We start from the raw sequence: 6,000 nt of genomic DNA on the forward strand, positions 1-6,000 counted from the left end.
GAGCTGGAGCCCATTCCCAGAGCCACCTTTCAGACCGGGCACAGAAGGAGAGATTCAGTTTGAAGGGGTCCCCCGAAAACTGGATTTCGAGGGTGCTGGCTGAGGAAAGCTTCCTCCCCTTAGGAGAGCTGAGCGGCCCGGGGGGAGGCAGTGGACACCGGGGGCCTTCCCGTGGGGTGCCCGGGAGAGCTGAGCGGCCCGGGGGGAGGCAGTGGACGCCGGGGGCCCTCCCCGTGCGGCGCCCGGGCTGGAGCTGCCAGCTCGCGTGACCACAGGGCACACGCGTGGCTGCTACGTGGACACGCGGTGGAGTTCAAGGCAGAGGTGGGGTGAGGAGGCCCTTCTCGGCCTTCCTCTGCTCCCAGGCCCGCATGAGATGGAGCGGGGAAAAGAGGGTTAAACCAAGGACAACTCAGGAACACCCACTGCCTGAGCCGGGACTGGACCAAAGTCCCCAGGGGAGCAGAGGAACCCGCAAGGCCCTGAGATGGGAAGTGGGGTCCTGGCGAGACCCCAGGACCCAGCCCAAACCAGGCCCATTCTCTGCCCCTCGTGAGCACGGGGGAGAGGAGAGGGAAGCCCCCCCTCACATGTGGTCCCCCCCAGGCCACAGAGCAGCTCCCTGGGGAGAAGGGGGCCCTGGGACCCTCCTGGCCGGCTGGCCCTGCAGGGGCTCTGCAGGGGGCTGCTAGGGCCTTTGGAGGCCACCAGGCTTCTCACCCCTGGGGAGGGTTGAGGCCTGAGAAAGAAGGGCCCGTCCAGGCCCCCTGTGCCTGGCCCCAGGGCCCCACCCCAGCCAGGACACCGCTGTGCCCCTCTCCCCAGGCGGAGACACACCGTGTGACTGAGGCACAGATGAACTTCCCTGCCCAGGGCCCTGATTAACGGCAAATCCCAGGAAGTCCCCGCCCCATCCTGAAACCCCATCTGCAGCCTGGCTCGCGGGGCGGTGATCCCACCCATCCGGGGCAGGCCTGGCCCCAGAGGCCACCTCCACTGGTACGCCCAGCCGCCCTCCCCCGAGGCCCCAGCCTTCCCCACCCAGAGGGTGTCATGCCCACTTTAGGGACGAGGAGACCGCAGGGTCCGGGGGCCGACCCTTCCTCCATGGGCCTTCCCCACCCCAAGTTCGCTCTGAAACAAGCGAAAATGGCCCTGGGGCCACCTGTTCTTTGGAGACCAAAGAGGGGTCCCAGATCCTGCTGTGGCTGGGCCAGGGCCCCGCGAATGCCCAGGGAGCTACCGGGCTCCCGTGGTGAGGGCTTGGTGAGGAAGCTGACTCCTGGTTTCTTGAGACACGCCCCGTCTCAGCCTGCGGCCCCGCACCCCAAGGTCCCCACCAGGCTGGACTCATACCTTGAGGTGGTGGGGGGCTGTGCAGGGAGGTCCCGCGTGGCCCTGTAGATAGAGACTGGGGAGCCCCCTCCTCTCGGGTAGGCGCGACGGGCAGAGACCAGCCCACCAGGGAGGCCCCCAGGAGGAGCGGGAGGCCCCCAGGGGATGGCGGTGGGGGGACATCAGGACCAGCATTGGGGACAGCAAGAATGGCAGCTGGGGGGCACGTGGACCTCCCCACTTCCTTCGAGTGAGGCGGCCCACCCACCCATCCCGGCCAGCTCCTAGGGCAGCACCCCCAGCTCAGACCAAGGCTCAGGGTGTGGGGCTGGAAGAGGGTCGGGGGTTATATGGGGACAGTGCAGCCCCGGCACTGGGCTGTGGAACAGACGGGGACACTGAAGCAAAGGGGCCTCGGCTGTGGTCCCCACGGGTCAGCAGCAGAGCTGGGACGGTGCCACGACACCTGGGCAGTAGAGGCCCCACGGCAGGGTGGGATGGGCTGGGGCAGGCACCCCTGACCATGGTGGGGGACCCCGAGCCTGGCCGGGGTCAGGGGGCTGGTTGGGCTGCGGTGGCCGCAGGGTGTGGCCGGAGCAGCCCTCAGCTGGCCAGGGGACGTGCGTGGCGCCAACGGGCAGATGACTTAATCACAGGCTGGCTTTGTCCATGGGCGTCCGCCCCCCTGCCCGGGTCCTCCGCCAGCCGCACGCCCCCACCCCCGCCCAGCTCCTAGCAACCTTCAGTGGAGCGTGGGCAAATGTGAGGGGGCCAGGGGCTCTCCGCCACGGGCCTGGGAACAGCCCAGGGGTGGCCAGGGGTGCGGCCCGGGTGGATCTGTCCCAGGCCGGGCTTGGGGGACGCCTGCCCAGCCTGGCCCATGCCAGCCCCCTAGGAGGGCATCCTGGGAGTGGCTCCGGCTGGCACCCTGGCAGAGGAGGCTCCAGGGCAGGGGGCTTTGTATGCTGTACCCCCCACCCCTTCCTGGGCCCCCACCCGACCGATCCTGTCAGAGCCTTAGAAAGTGAGACAAAGGCCCGGGAGGCCCTGGGAGGGCTGGAACCCAGGCAGGAGATGGGGGTTTAATGACCCAACTATAACGGTGGGAGTGGAGACAGCTCCTTAACCCTGCCGGGCCCTGGCCCGGGGCCGCCCACACTGGCCAGGCCCCCATCACTGACCCCATGAGACTGGGAGTGAAGTAAAAAAATCTCTTCTCCAAAGATACCCGGGTCACAGATGCCGCATGCCCGGGCAACCCGTGCCCAGCCCCCTGCCAGAGGCTCTGGGTGAGACGGAGGCCCCGGACCGCACCAGACAGTAGCCAGCAACACCCCTCCGTCCTGCACTTTCAGCTTTCCTGCTGCCTGACCTCGGATGAGGGGCCGAACCCCAGCTGGGCATCACCTGCAGCGTGGGAACTGCCCTCCTCCCACGTGACACCCCCCCAGCGCACACAGGTGGAGGGAAGTGGAGCCCTTCGTGGACCAGAGCCGCGGCGTGACACAGTCGAGATGCCAGCTACCAGCTCATTCCACACCATTCAGGGGCCTCTTCGCCACCGCCGCCTCGGTTTCCCCACCTCTAAGATGGGCACATGAGCAGGGAGGAGGCTGGGTGTGGGTGGCTGTCTCCGACACTCCTTGGTGAGTGACGGGCTGGGGTCCTAGGCGACAGGGGTCCTGGGGACATCCTGACAACCCTGTTGTTGTCCTACCCAGCAGAGAGAGGCACTCAGCAGAGTGTGGCCTGCCCATGTCTCCCCGGTGCTCCGCCACTGAACCGACCATGAGGGCCAGGTGGACACAGGGCAACCGGCGAGGAGGGCCTGCGATGGCCCGGGAGAGTGTGGAGGGGGCCAGCCGGGTGCCCTGGTGGTTAGAGGGTGACCAGACTCAAAGAGGACTCGGGGTCAGGCCTGAGAGCTGGGACGGGAGCCAGGACCTGAGCTGGGCAGGGCTTGGGGTCAGGAGCTGGCTGTGACACTGTCAGGTTGCCCAGTCAAGCTGTCCACTGCAGGCCCAAGTGCAGACATGAGTAGGGGCACATCGTCTATGTCCACGTGCCTGTCTGTGTGTCCTTCTGTGCACGTACCGTGTGTGCACGCCCGTGGGCCTGTGTGTGCCGACCCAGAGCTGGGCCTGGGCCCCCAGACACCACCACGGTAGGTCTGTGTGGCAGAAGTATGTGCCCGTGGGTCAGGGGCAGCAGCCCCCTTTAAAAGGACCGGTCACAGCTCAGGTCCTCCATTGGAGCCCCTGAGTTCTGCCCACTATAGCACGCCCTGTCGCCAGGGTCCTGGGCTTCAGACTGTCTCTAGGGCCCCCCAACCCTCTCAGGGGGGGCCTGGTCCCGTATGGGCACCCTCACCCCTTCCTCCTTGGGCTGGGGGTCCTGGGATGGGCGGGGGGCCCTGCACAAACCAGCCATTCAGTGAACACACCATGAGTGAAGCCGTGTCCCGGCTGCGGGCAAGCAGGCCCTGGACCTGGAAGCTTCCAAACAGGACGACGTTACCGGGACATGATCAAGTCCCTCTCCTCTGGGCAGTCCATATTCCTGGGAGGAAACTGAAGTCCGGCAGAACAGAGGAGTGATGCTGCCCTCACAGTGGCCGCCTGGGTCTGCTCACCCGTGGACGGGGCAGGCCAAGGGGTCTCGCCGTCCGGGCGGTGGCCGCGGGCGCCCAGAGACACAAACAGCCTGGCTTGTTTTCACCCCAGGGTTCCGCGGGGTTTCCACACATCTCAATGGGGAAGGCGGCTGGGCGGCCGGCCGGCGGGGGGGCCGGGATAAATGGCCCCAGTCATGCAGCAGCAGCCCAGCGCTAGTGCGCAAAGTCGAAGCTATAAATTACCCAGCCGGGCCAGCGCCACCGCAGCGGGCGGGCAGGGGGGTGCGGCGCTCCGTAAATCGGCCCTTTCACCACTGGAGGCCGCGCACGAAAGAAAAACTTTGTTTTATTAAAGCAACATCAGCGTTGTGGCCGCCCGGCCAGGAGACGCCGACAGCCAGGCTGGGCACTGGGCGGGCGGGGGGCTCTGCCGCACCCCAAGCCTCAGAGAAAGGCCCCTTCAGGAGGAACCGGCTCCAGCCGGGGGTCCACGCGGCAGCTCCCCGGGCAGCCTTGCCCGCCCTCGCCCCCCAAGCCCTGAGACACGGCCCGGGGCCCCTGTGGTTCCCTGAGCCGGCCTGCGCCCAGCCAGAGGGGTCTGCGCCCAAAGCAGGAGTCCTGGGCAAGCCGCCTCTCGGGGTCCGGACCGGGCGAGGGCGGGAGGGGAGACACTGGCCCTGTGCTCGGCCCCTGGCGGGGTCAGGCCCCACTCAGAGGCGCGGCAGCACCCGCGGGGACCACGACCACAGGCCCTCGGGTGTCCCCAACCCCCGCGAGGCCTCCGTCCTCTCCTGGCTGCTCCAGCTCTGGGGCGGGGGCAGCCAGGAGGCTGTGGGAGCTGCCTGGAATAATATTTAGGCAATTTAAGTGGAAATGAATGGGAACTTGGGGCTTATCTCCATTCCCTGCACGGCCAGGAGGCACGGGGTCCCGCAGACCCTGGCATGGTGGGCAATCGGAGACCCGGGGGTTGTGAGCGGGGGCTTCTGCTATCACAGGTCACCCCTCGAAGGGGGCCCTTGGTGGCCTATGGCCCTGCCACCCCAGGTGCTTGCCCCTGCAGGGGCTCCCCCGAGTGGCGTCCTCTGCCCACCACCTACTGTGCTCCCAGGCTCCTCCGGAGCCCCCCAGAGCACCTGTAGCCCCACGAGCCACAGTGGGGACTGCAGCTTGAGGCCCAGCCTCCCCCCGCGCCCCGCCTCTCTGCACCGCTGCTGGATGACAGGGCTGATCTGCCTCTCCTGTCCCTGAGTCCCCACGCAGGACAGCGCCTGGCTTGTCCGGGGTGAGGGGTGGCAGCGTCTCTGGTGAAGGTGCCGCTGGTTTTGGTCCGTGCCCTCTGGGCTTTCCAGATACCTCGGCTGAAAACAGGGCCTGGTGGGCTTCCACGTGAGCTGAAGCCCACCTCTCTCCAGAGTCCCCATCAGGCTGCAGGGACGTCCTCCTGCTTCAGCCAGACGCCTGCGCCCTGCACTGCAGGCCTGGCCTAGGACCACCTCTGGCTTCCCTGACCCCTCTCGTCCTTGCAGCCTGCGGCCTCCTGACCCACAGCCCTGGCTCTCAGGTGAGCGCACGTTCTCAGGGGCACAGACAGCTGGATGAAGACGGGGCCCTGCAGAAGGAGGGGCTGCCAGGACCAAAACACGTGCCGGGCAGCTTCTCGTCTCCAGGAGCCCCAGAGAGGGCCGGGCAAAGCTCCAGGGACAACCCAGCGTCCCCGAGCCCACCTGCCAGGCTTGGTTCACACTGCCCCCTCCTCTCACCCTCACACCCAGCCCAGAGGAAGCCCCCCTGAATTGACCAGGCCAGAATGGGGCGCCGAGGCTCATACTGACCACAGCCCCCCCCGGGCCTTGTCCCCGTACCCTGCCTTCGGGGGGATGGCGGAGGGGAGGTACCTTGCCGGCAAACCCCATGGTAGGCCTGGGTGTGGTCCCCACGCTGCAGCCCCACTCTGTGCCGACCTAGGCCGGCATGGGGCAGCCCGGTACCCGGATGAGCACTCGTGTGCCTGCCTCACTCAGGCGCCTGCCTCACTCGGGCCTCACTTA

The sequence above is a fragment of the Pseudorca crassidens genome, chromosome 4 (assembly GCF_039906515.1).
Source record: "Pseudorca crassidens isolate mPseCra1 chromosome 4, mPseCra1.hap1, whole genome shotgun sequence".
Classification (NCBI taxonomy): Eukaryota; Metazoa; Chordata; class Mammalia; order Artiodactyla; family Delphinidae; genus Pseudorca; species Pseudorca crassidens.